Consider the following 13,639-nt stretch of genomic DNA (forward strand, 5'->3'; position numbering starts at 1 on the left):
ATCTCCATTTTAAAGTAGAACATTTTCTTCTTCAGCCAGTGAAGTTGGAAGTCCCACCCAGTTAACTACATTAATATGATGGCATCCCTCAATGGAATGGCAGGTAGCCTAGGTGTTAGAGTGTTGGGCCAGTAACTGAGAGGTTGGTGGCTCAAACCGACAAGGTAAAAATCTGTTGTTCTGCCCCTGAACAAGGCAGTTAACCCACTATTCCTAGGCTGTCATTGTAAATAAGTTGTTCTTAACTGACTTTCCTAGTTAAATAAAGGAAAAAATAAATAAAAATGGCACTGCCATTCTAACAGATTTTTGGCCACTAGAGGCCTCTATCATGCTCTATGGTTGGGGCAGGTTGGGAAGTTTGCCCTAGAAGGGATACATCTTTGATGGCAATTATACATAAACTGTATCCCATCTAGCCATGACGGGCGGATTGGTGTCCAGCCTAGGCCTGGGTCATTTCTACAATGCGTTGCGTTTTCTGTCTCCAGGAAATATCACTTATTTTAGTTTAAATTGTGGATTCCAAAAGGCTTTAAATATATGGTCCGGTGTTCTTAAAAACACAAAAATATGGATCTTGAAAGGGAATTGTATGTATTATGAACACTTTTCTTCGGTGGATGTAGTTGTTTTTGCCATATCCCGGGGTGTTTGTCATCAACTTCCACAAGAAGTTACTTCATTAATTTTATAGTCCTAGTTAATTTATTTGTATTATTGTATTAATTATTATTGTGTTTAAGATGTTCACTGTGTCCCTGATATCAATTTCCACCCTGTTAGTTTGTTGTAAATCTCCATTTAAGAAAACCACCCTTTCCTAAAATGACACCACATTCAGGAAGTGTCATAATTTCTTTGGTGGGAAAACAATGGTCTAAATCTACATAAATATAAACACTCAGTTTTATCTATTTGTCCATGATTCATGTTGTTAGTCTGTACACTATGTCCCACAGTATGTCCCACTCATATCTGCATGTCCCACTCATATCTGTATGTCCCACTCATATCTGTATGTCCCACTCATATCTGCATGTCCCACTCATATCTGCATGTCCCACTCATATATGTATGTCATATCTGTCACAGGCCGGCTCATAGCCTGTGGCAAAAATGAGGGGACATGAACAACAGGAATAGGCCAATCAAAAGGTTCTTTATTGTAAACCAAAAAACTACTAACTTTAAACAAAGAAAAAGGAATGAGGTGTGGAAATGTCATAATGTAGGGTGTATGTAAAGTGCATGGATGCATGAATCTGTGTGTGTGAATATGACTGAGTGGAAACTATGTAAACCTACAAAGGAACAAACAAAACAGGATCATACCTGGAGGAGCAGAGAGAGAGAGAGAGCGAGAGGTTAGTGAAGCAGTTTAAATACCCTGAGCCCAGGTGGCTCCAATCACTAACGACCCTCCTCTGCCTGCAGGAGGAACCGCCCCTGCACTGCAGAGGAGGGACCGTGACATATCTGTATGTCATATCTGTATGTCCCACTGTATGTCATATCTGTATGTCCCACTCTATGCTAAATTATAGAGAAAATGTACCAAATTTCCAAAAGTAAAAATATGTTTCATAGAGAAGATAGCCTAGGCTACCCTTACAAGACATGTAGCTACTGTTTTATCTAGTTTCATTACTCATGGTTGTATAATAAAGTTCTGAGGATGATGAAAGTTAGGTCAGGTACAGTATCAACAGAACTATTGTTTCAATGTGTGACGGCACCGACAGTGTTATATTCGAACGTGATTTCTTTTGTTTATGCCGATGACTCAAGTTTTATGTTAAGTTCGCAAGCTAGATCCCTGCAATGTCTCATTAAAGATCTAGATAACTTTTCTGTACTCTCTGGACTAAAACCTAATTATGATAAGTGTACAATATTACATATTGGATCCTTAAAAAATACAACTTTTACATTACCCTGCAGCTTACCTATAAAATGGGGCTGATGGTGAAGTAGACATACTCGGTATTCATATCACAAAATATATAAATAAGCTCTCCACAATGAATTTCAATAGAAAACTTGTAAAAATAGACAAGATCCTGCAATCATGGAGAGGTAAATACCTGTCTATTTATGGAAAAATTGCCCTGATTAACTCCTTAGTCATATCTCAGTTTACTCACTTACTTATGGTGCTGCCTACTCCTGATGAATCATTTTTCAAATCATATGAGCAAAAAATATTTCGCTTTATCTGGGACGCTAAACCAGACAAAATAAAACGAGCCTATCTGTATAATGAATATGAATTGGGTGGGTTGAGATGATTAAATATAATATATATCTCTAAAAGCTTCATTTATTCAAAAGTTTTACTTGAACCCTAAATGGTTCTCAAGTAGATTAATAAGAAAAGCTCATCCATTGTTTAAAAATGGCCTTTTTGCCTTTGTGCAGATTGCCATGTCTCATTTTAGATTAATTGAAAATGATACTTTTTTCAAAATATCAGTCTTTTTCAAACAAGCATTGCAGAGCTGGCTACAATTTCAATTTCATCCCCCTGAAAAGATACAACAAATATTACGGCTGAACTCAAATGTGCTGATTGATAAAATACCTGTATTTATGGGAAAGATGTTTGAAAAGGGTATTTTGTTAAATGATATTGTAAATTGTAGTGGTAGAGTTATGTCCTTCATGGAGTTATCAGAATTGTACGGGAAGGTCTACTCAATCCAAGAGTACAACCAATTGATTACAGCATTGCCCCAAAAATGGAGGAGGCGGGTGGCAGCGGGAGGAGGTACGGAACTGGTCTGTATGCCCAATATAAAGGATCAAAACTGCCGGCGGAATAAAAATAGCGTAAAGAGGAAAGTATACCAGTTTCATTTGAGGACCAGGATGTTGACAACTGTGCCATACAGATTGCAAAATAGTTGGGAAGAGATTTTTGATGTACCGATTCCATGGTACAGGGTGTATGAGTTGATATATAAAACAACGCAAGATTCAAGACTTCGCGCTTTTCAGCTAAAATTATTATGTAGAATTCTTGCCACCAACAAAATGTTGAATATTTGGGGCATAAAATCATCGAAGCTCTGCAGATTTTGTTGTGAGAATACAGAATAAATAGACCATTTATTTTGGTATTGCCATCAGGTAGCCTGTTTCTGGTGTCAGGTTCAGGAATGGCTGAAAATGCATAGCATTGATCTAAAATTGACCCTAGAAATAGTACTGTTAGGAGATCTGGAGAGACTGGGTCAGTCAATCACAAATACTTTTACTAAGGGTATTAGTATATTAATCTTCAACACGCAATCTGTTGATTCTATTCGATTAGATAGAAATTGTATGTTAAACATCACAGCATAATTGAAAGATATGTGTTGCGTAGAAACACGAAGTGGGTGGCCAGCAGAGATAGATGGGATGAGCTGAGGGAAGCTGAGGGTTGGTATGTAGAATTGGAGACAAGTGGGAGTGGAGTTGCTGTGTGAGAGAGAGAATGATGGTCAGAAGATAAAGGAAACAGAAAAGTCAAAATAAAACATAATAAAAGTACATTTGAATGACACTAAGTGGCAGTGTTTTTACAACTAATGCCAGTTTGCCTGAGGCTGATGCCGTTCAGGTGTTTGTACACATGCATATACACACACTCTCATTCAAATAAACACATACAAGAACATATACATACATGTAACAGTTGGCATTGCTGTTATGATTTCAGTTGTCCTTGATGTCCTTTGTTTTAAATGTATTACTTTGTTATATTTTTTAGCATTGTTTGCTGTTTTCTTCAGTTTTTTCCTTTTTTCTCTTTAGTTCATTCTCTTGGTTGTTGGCGCGTTCTTGGGGGTGGGGAATGGAATTAATTGTATTTTTAATTTTTTCTTCCGGGAGGGATCTTGGAGGGTTCAGGTTTCACAAGATTGTGATCATGAAAAAGGAAACTATGAGATATATTTTATATCACTATCATGCACACACACCCTCACACATAAGGATGGCTCTGTTGTGGAAAGACTGATACATGTCTGATAGTGTCTTGATGCTGTATTGTTTGTCCTTCATGTTCTAATACTTTAATGTTACCCCTTCCTTGTGTTTTTTGTAATAAATATTTAAAAAAACAAACAAAATTTAAAAAACTACATTGAACGATGTATTAATGTATTTAAAGAGACCAGAGCTATGTGTTCACCATTCATCAGGCCCAGGGGAGAGGAACTGTGGTCTAGTAGGCTCTAACTGTTGTTTCTATATTTTTTTCTTTACCATATTTACAATTTTTACCATTATGGTGTGCACATAACAAGTTAACAAGATACTGTTTTCATTTAAGTTTTTACAGCTATCAATACATTTGAAATGCAGCCGTGTTCTATGTTTGCTTCCATTCTGTTCCATATGTACCATGTGTTCATTCTACTGATTAAATACATCTATATACTGGGATCCAGGTATGTCATTTACTTGTCAGGTATACTGTATTACTAAGTGTTGTAATGTACTAATAGTAACTCCAGTGTTTTCCTTCTAAATTGTGTCAGTTAATAGTTGTCATAGCACAGTAAAAACACTTTACTGATAAGGACTATTTTCTGTCTATTAACTAAAGTTAAAGCAGTACCAGAATTGACCACTAGATGGATTGTGCCATCCATGGACATGTGACCAGAGCCTGTATTCACAAAGCATCCCAGAGTAAGAGTGCTGATCTAGGATCAGTTTGGTCTTTGACCTCTCTCTGGTAATGCTCATATTTTTTCTTTACTTAGCTTACCCAGTACAAAGGAACCAATGGGATAGTCCCAAAAGTGTAAACTCTGCCCAACCAGCAACACAATACTCCTGTTGGATAAACTATTCACATTTAAAAATCTGTGCACTATTCTGGAACATGAACTTTCAGTTGACTGAACTTTAGTTCCTCATACTGCCTGTTTCCAACCACCCACACGTTTTCTGGATAAACCTAAATTAACCACATGTTACCTTGTATCTGAACCTTTCGTCCAGTGGTATATTAGTTATTATTAGTTCATAATTGTTTGTCCAAATAAGGTAATGGCTATCCTGATGTTGACAGAATGTGGGCTTGTTTGGTCTTTAATAACACATGAGGAAACAACTCCAGTCTTACATTTCGTGATCTCTCAGTACATTGTGTTACCCTCGTCTTATTTACAAACCAATATATCATATTTGTATTCATCCAGTTTACACCCTCAAAGACTATAAAATGTAAAATGTATTTTCTCAATTTCACCAGATATGATCATTTTATGCATTATCTGATTATTTTGGAATGTGTTCGTGGTTCTGGGGGACTGAGCAGGTGGAACCACAACTGGGTCAAAGTACATAGCTATGTCAAATAATGAGTATGATTGATTGGGGAGGACAGAATACATACAGGACAGGACAATGGGTTTTAGAGATAAAAAATGCTTTACTCCAATATTACACCTAGTGTAGGCTACTGGCCCACAAGGACACTTTACTCCAATATTACACCCAATGTAGGCTATTGGCCCACAAGGACACTTACTCCAATATCACACCCAGTGTAGGCTACTGGCCCACAAGTACACTTTACTCCAATATTACACCCAGTGTAGGCTACTGGCCCACAAGTACACTTTACTCCAATATTACACCCAGTGTAGGCTACTGACCCACAAGGACACTTTACTCCTATAATACACCCAGTGTAGGCTACTGGCCCACAAGTACACTTTACTCCAATATTACACCCAGTGTAGGCTACTGGCCCACAAGGACACTTTACTCCAATATTACTGTCACGTCCTGACCATAGTAAGATGTTATTTTCTATGGTAGAGTAGGTCAGGGCGTGACGGGGTGTTTTGGGTTTTTCTATGTTTTGTATATCTATGTTTAGGATCAAGTTTTCTATTTCTGTTGTTTTTTGGGATGATCTCCAATTAGAGGCAGCTGGTCCTCGTTGTCTCTAATTGGAGATCATACTTAAGTAGGGTTTTTTTCCACCTGTGTTTGTGGGTAGTTGTCTTCTGTTTAGTTTATGTACCTGACAGAACTGTGCACTTTCGTTTTGTTATTTTTTCGAGAAGAGGAGGAACTAGCCTGGCAACAAGGCAAGCACAAGAGGCAGCCCCAAAATGTTTTTTGGGGGGGCACACGGGGATATTGGCAGAGTCAGGGTGGAGACCTGAGCCAACTCCCCATGCTTACCGTGGGGGGGCGAGTGATCGAGCAAGCATGGTGTTATGCGGGGATGCGCACTGTGTCGCCAGTGTGCAGCTATAGCCCGGTGCGCTCGGTGCAAGCTCCCCACAGTTGCCGTGCTAGAGTTGGCATTCATCTAGGAAGGATTGTGCCTGCTCAGTGTTCCTGGTCTCCGGTGCGTCTCTTCGGCCCAGGTTATCCTGTGCCAGCTCTACGCACGGTACCCCCAGTTCGCCAGCACAAACCTGTGCGACCTGTTACAACGCCCCGCGCTTGCCGGCTACGGGGCTTATCCAGCCAGGATGGGTTGTGCCAGTAATAAGCTCCAGACCTCCAGTGCGCCTCCATGGCCCAGTATACCCTGTGCCTGCTCTGCGCACCCGGCCTCCAGCGACGTTCCCTAGTCCAGAGCTCTCAGCTATGTTTCCCAGTCCGGAGCCTCCAGCGACGTTCCCTAGTCCGGTGAGACCTATTCCAGCTCCACGAAAGAAGCCTCCAGTGATGATCTATGGTCCGAAGCCTGTAGTGATGATCCATGGCACGAAGCCTCCAGTGATGATCCATGGCCCGGAGCCTGTAGGGATAATCCATGGCACGAAGCCTGTAGAGATGATCCATGGCACAAAGCCTCCAGTGATAATCCATGGCCCGGAGCCACCAGTGATGATCCATGGCACAAAGCCTCCAGTGATGATCCATGGCACAAAGCCTCCAGTGAGGATCCATGGCGCGGAGCCTTTAGTGATGATCCATGGCGTGGAGCCTTTAGTTATGATCCATGGCGCGGAGCCTTTAGTGATGATCCATGGCGCGGAGCCTGTAGTGATGATCCATGGCGCGGAGCCTCCAGCGACGCTCCCCAGTCCGGAGCCTCCAGCGACGGCCTGCAGTCCGGAGCTTCCTGAGACGGCCCGGAGTCTTCAGCGATGGCCTGCAGCCCAGAACCTCCAGCCATGATCTACAGTCCGGTTCCTTTGATGACGATCCACGGTCCGGTGGTACTAAACCAGAGTGTGGAGCGGGGGTTACGCACCGGAGCCGCCTCCTCTGCTGGAGGATAAGGTTATGTGGACTGCACTAGAGCCGCCATAGACAGGAGTTACCCAACCTATCCTCTGTTTTTTTTTTGTTGTGGCAATCGGAGTCTGCACCTTTGGGGGGGGGGGGGGTTACTGTCACGAGCAAACAATAGTAAGATGTTATTTTCTATGGTAGAGTAGGTCAGGGCATGACGGGGTGTATTGTGTTTTTCTATGTTTTGTATATCTATGTTTAGGATCTAGATTTCTATGTTGTTGTTTTTTGGGATGATCTCCAAATAGAGGCAGCTGGTCCTCATTGTCTCTAATTGGAGATCATACTTAAGTAGGGGTTTTTCCACCTGTGTTTGTGGGTAGTTGTCTTCTGTTTAGTTTTCTGTACCTGACAGAACTGTGCGCTTTCCTTTTCTCTTTGTTATTTTTTCTTTATTGTTCTGAGTTAAAATAAATATTCATCATGAGCAATCAACACGCTGCGCTTTGGTCCCCTCTCTACGACAGCCGTTACAATTACACCCAGTGTAGGCTACTGGCCCACAAGGACACTTTACCCCAATATTACACCCAGTGCAGGCTACTGACACACACAACGACAATTTACTCCAATATTACACCCAGTGTAGGCTACTGGCCCACAAGGACACTTACTCTAATATCACACCCAGTGTAGGCTACTGGCCCACAAATACACTTTACTCCAATATTACACCCAGTGTAGGCTACTGACACACAACGACAATTTACTCTAATATTACACCCAGTATCGGCTACTGGCCCACAAAGACATTTTACTCCAATATTACACCCAGTGCAGGCTACTGCCACACAACGACAATTTACTCCAATATTACACCCAGTGTAGGCTACCAGGACCCTAATGGTCGACTATCCAGAGCGTCTACCGGGAAAGGTCTAACCACAGGAACAATGGGGATCCCTAAACTAAGGGCGAACGATCTGTCGATTAAAATTCCCAGCCGCACCTGAATTGACGAGCGCCTTATGCTGGGATTGCGGGAAAACAAACAGGTGGACAACAGAGGACTCTGGATGAGAGTGGTGCAGACTCACCTGGGGTGACGCCAGAGTGCCCTGCCTGCTACCTCGACTCCCAGAGGAACCAACCCGGCACCGACCGCTAGTATGCCCTCTGCGGCCACAGATGGTGCACGTTAAGGCCCCTCCTCCAGCCTCCCTAAGCGCAGCCCCTCCCAGCTCCATTGTCACCGGAGCGGGGGTGATGGAAGATGGAACCGACAGAGCCCTCTCTGGACGTCCGCGGGTGACCAGCAGGTTATCCAACCGGATGGACAGATTCACCAGTTGGTCAAAAATGAAGGTGGCATCGCTGCAGGCCAACTCCCGTCGGACGTCCTCGTGCAGGCTGCATCGGAAGTGGTCGATAAGGGCACTCCTCATCCCCTGCCTCAAGTGGAAGAGCCGTTCCCCCGCCGCTCTACCTTCGGGCGGATGGTCGAAGACGGCCCGGAAGCGGCTGGTGTACTCCTCAAAATGGTCCAACTCCGCATCTCCTTCTCCCCACATGGCGTTTGCCCACTCCAGAGCTCTCCCCGAGAGGCACGAGACGAGGGCAGACACCCTCTCCCTTCCCGAAGGAGCTGGGTGAACGGTGGCCAGGTATAGGTCCAGTTGTAATAGGAACCCCTGACACCGTGCTGCCGTCCCATCATACTCCCTGGGAAAGGAGAGACGCATCCCACTGGGACTGGATTCAGGAGGGACGGATAGAGGTAACCCCGGTTGCGCTGGTCGAGGCGCTGGAGAGACTTCCTGTCTCTCCCAGCGGTCCATGGTCTGGACAACGCGATCCATCGTGGCACGGAGATGTTGCAGCATAGCCGAGTGTTCTCGGACACGCTCCTCGACTCCTCTGACCGGGGTATCTGCTCCTGCTGACTCCATAGCGGGTGTGGAATTCTGTCACGGGTGTGCGTACTGGTGGCGAAGTCAGGTGCAGAGAGTTGTGAACAAGCGCACACTTTATTTAGGCAGGAGCAAACAAAACAGATGGACGCAACTGCGTCAAAACCTCCAGCCAAATGGCAATAAGTGCAAAGCGCGAAAACAGTACCAAAAGCAATGGTTCACCATATAAACATACTTCGTGAATTAAACACGGAACTGGGAAATCAGCCTGGTGCGTCACACAAACACGTAACACAAAACAATTCCACACAAAGACACGGGGGGGAACAAAGGAATATATATATGCAGTGTGATTGGGGAATATAAACCAGGTGTGCGGGGAACAAGACAAAACAAATAGAACAATGAAACATGGAGCGGCGATGGCTAGAAAGCCGGTGACGTCGACCGCCGAACGCCGACCGAACAAGGAGGGGAGCCGACTTCGGTGGAACTCGTGACAATATCCCTAATTCTGATCCTGTTGTGCTTTATTCTCAACAGACCTAGAGTTGTAGATTCAACATCATAATGTATTAAACATGTTAACCTGTGAATTCTACTTTTTATAGAACTGTGAAGAGGAAAAGCCACTGAAACAAGTCAGAGATGAGTCGAAACCAGAGGAGGGGTTCTCAGGAGGAAACCGGGAAACATCCCAAGGTATTGTCTCCTGTTAAAGTTCTTCATACCAGCTCCATTCATTGGCCTTACACCTCATGTCTGCTAAATGACTGAAATGTAAATATTTACCACGACATACTCCACTTTCAATAACATATGACTTGGTAACACTGTCATAAATGATTTATTAATAAGCATTTCTAAACTATTTATAGGTTATAAGTATAGGCTGGTTTACAGTTGGTCTATCGACATGTCTGGAGCCAGTTTTCACAGTGACATAATGAACATTATATTGTCGTATGACATTAAACTTGTCCTTGCCGTTATGAAAAAGTATAAAACACAAAAACTGCTGTATTTTAAAAATGAATTTACACTGAACAAAAATATAAATGCAACATGTATAGTGTGCTGGGGACAATAAAAGGCCACTCGAAAATGTACAGTTGTGTCAAACAAAATAATCCCACAGATGTCTGAAGTTTTGAGGGAGTGTGCAATTGGCACACTGACTGCAGCAATGTCCACCAGAACTGTTGCCAGAGAATTTTATGTTCATTCCTCTACCATAAGACGCCTCCGACGTTGTTTCAGAGAATTTGGCAGCCCAACCGGCCTCACAACCACAGACCACGTGTGGGTTTGCACAACCAAATCATTTCTTCATAAACCATCTCAGGGAAGCTCATCCGCGTGCGCATCGTCCTCACCAGGGTCTTGACCTGACTGCAGTTCGCCGTCGTAATCGACTTCAGTGGGCAAATGCTCACCTTCGATGGCCACAGGCACGCTGGAGAAGTGTGCTCTTCACAGATGAATCCCGGTTTCAACTGTGCCGGGCAGATGGCAGACAGCGTGTAGGTTTTGTGTGCGAGAACGGCTTGCTGATGTAAAAGTCGTGAACAAAATCTGCATGGTGGCAGTGGGGTTATGGTATGGGCAGGCATAAGCTATGAACAACGAACACCACTACATTTTATCAATGGCATTTTGAATGCACAGAGATACACTGACGAGATTCTGAGGCCCATTCTCGTGCCATTCATCTGCCACCATCGCCTCATGTTTCATCATGATAATGCACGGCCCCATGTCACAAGGATCTGAACACAATTCCTGGAAGCTGAAAATGTCCCAGTTCTTTCATGGCCTGCATACTCACCAGACATGTCACCCAGTGAGCATGTTTGGGATGCTCTGGGTCGACATGTACGACAGCATGTTCCAGTTCCCACCAATATCCAGTAACTTCGCACAGCCATTGAAGAGGAGTGGGACAACATACCATAGGCCACAATCAACAGCCTGATCAACTCTATGCAAAGGAGATGTGTTGGCTGCATGAGGCAAATGGTTGTGAGACCAGATACGGACAGGTTTTCTGATTCACACCGCTACCTTTTTTTTAAAGCGGTAAAATCTTTGAAATTGTTGCGTGCTGCAGTCATATGTTTGTTCAGTATAATATATGTCAATCCAGCAAGCCAGGCAACTAAAAGCAACTTTCTAAACAATGTTTATGTTCATTAATAACTTTTAATGTTTGTATTCATTATTACTGGAAAAGAAACTCATAACAATGTAATTATTTACAATGTAATGGTGAACTAATTACAGAAAATAGCTCAGGCTTGGGTTGTGTGACAAAATAAAAGCAGGGCATTCCACAGGAGAAATGTATTTTGCACTGTCTATTTGCTGTAGCAGTTGGGTAACCATGACAACATACATTGCAACAGGGTCAAAGTCTAACATTTGTTATTACTCCATGACAAGGAAAACGACCGTCGCCTCACCTGTGTGTGACGTGAAGGAGGACAGTATGCTTATTAGCCTTTACACGTAAAATATACTTTTATGAATGTATCAGTAGGATATAAGGAGAAAAAACAAGGACAATAATGCTCTGGGATAAAACATTTTTTTCCATCATATCATAGGTCTATGTTTTAAACAGGCTGGTGTTGTTGCCTGCTTTTTATATTTGGCTAAAATAACTTTTTTGCTATCGCAAGCAGACTAAGAATTTAAATGCAGCATTACATACATCAGTAAACTTCCCTTTGAACATGAATTCTGAATGATCAGGTTCTCTTTTGCATTCATCATTAACTTAAACAAACTAATGTATTATAAACGCTACATGACCAACAGTATGTGGACATCTGCTCATCGAACATTTAATTCCAAAATCATTGGCATTAATATGTTTTGCTGCTTAAATAGCCTCCACTCTTCTCGGAAGGCTTTTCACTAGATGTTGGAACATTGCTGCGAGGACTTGCTTTCATTCAGCCACAAGAGCATAAGTGAGGTGTCCTGCCTCACAGGCCATAGTTTTGAGACAGAATGGTTTCATAAAGAGACAAAGGAATTCTTCCACCTCTCCGGACGGGGAACCGAACGACATTTATGTTCTGGAGAAGGTATAAAAGATCGGTGAAGAATCCAGCTACGAACTGGTCCGCTTGGTACAATTTTATGAAACTCGTGAGAGACAATATTGCCATATTACCATAATAATGTTTATTTGATAGCCTCAGCGCTGGGACTTACATCTAAATGGTTGTATAAAATGTATTAATAAGGATAAAGCTATTTGGATTATGTTGAGATGCTATGTACTGATGTTAATGTGAGAGAATTATATTTCTGTTCAAAGCTTAACTAAGTCATCGGCATGCCCCCAGGGACACAGACAGGACAAGGCGTCATGTGACAGCCTTTTCTACGTTCAGTATATAAACCCCCACCCAGAATTTCTTTCTTAGACCAGGCCTCCACTCCATTATGAGTTGGCCAATAGGTTTGACCATGCATTCCTCTACTGAGCTTTAACCATACCACGTGGTTAAACTTTTAGACTATCGATACCGACAGAATAATAACAAGTCTTTGATATTAATTACTAGTCTGCAGCTAGAAATTCGGTATCATTGAACGCAAAGACCGACGAAACATCCATTCTATAACGACATGAACGGATGTCGCTTTGAAAGATCCATTCTAACCGAGAGAGAGAGAGAACGCGGACAAAAACTCTCCAACAGGACAAAAACTCTCCAACAAGGATCCCGACGACACACTGAGCGTAAATATATATATTGATTGCAATTGTTTCCGAATGAGTGAGCGTTCATGTGCAAAGGATAGCATATTAATTGTTAATATTTATCAACTCTGTTGTGCCTCCTCAGCTGCCCTGTATTACCCTTTGTTTAACAAGGCGCCATGCCGGTTTAGCCCACTAGGGCACATTACTCTACCATTTCTTTGTAACAATAACTGTTTGTATGCTTTCTGTGAATTACTTAGTTTAGTAAATAAATGATTTTAAGACAATTTATGTGTGGATGACTTAGTGAAGACTGGGTTCGTGAAGATAACAACGATTTACGACGTTTGGAATGAGACTGGAGCGAGGTAAAATACACCATTTAAACCAGAAGATAATTGGTCAGATACTATAATATAATATAATATATAATGTTATAATATAGGAAAGTTATATTAGGAAAATTATAACTTGGTAATCTGAATATTTTCCTTGGTGCCCCGATCTCCTAGTTAATTACAGTTAAACGATTAATCAGTTTAATCGCGTAATAATACTTACAGGGAGTTATTTGATAAACCTGTCTTCAGTTTTAATGGTGCCCAAAGACACGACAGGGGCCTAGCCTCCACCAAACTGTACAGTTGGCACTATGCATTGAGGCAGGTAGCGTTCTCCTGGCATCTGCTAAACCCAGATTCGTCCATCGGACTGCCAGATGGTGAAGCGTGATTCATCACTCCTGAGTCCAATGGAGGCGAGCTTTACACCACTCCAGCCGGTGCTTGGCATTGCACATGGC

General features: G+C 42.6%; 1 long non-coding RNA gene across 4 annotated transcripts in view; it reads left to right on the forward strand.

Annotated features, from left to right (window-relative positions):
- Window positions 1-13,639, forward strand: part of LOC106602118 (receptor-type tyrosine-protein phosphatase H) — a 94,382-nt gene that overhangs the window by 1,673 nt on the left and 79,070 nt on the right. For all 4 annotated transcript variants that reach the window (XR_014392083.1, XR_014392080.1, XR_014392082.1 and 1 more), the window contains exon 2: window positions 9,728-9,818. This is a non-coding gene — a long non-coding RNA (receptor-type tyrosine-protein phosphatase H). The remainder of the gene's footprint in view (window positions 1-9,727; window positions 9,819-13,639) is intronic.

Source organism: Salmo salar, chromosome 04, assembly GCF_965601325.2.
Source record: "Salmo salar chromosome 04, fSalSal1, whole genome shotgun sequence".
Classification (NCBI taxonomy): domain Eukaryota; kingdom Metazoa; phylum Chordata; class Actinopteri; order Salmoniformes; family Salmonidae; genus Salmo; species Salmo salar.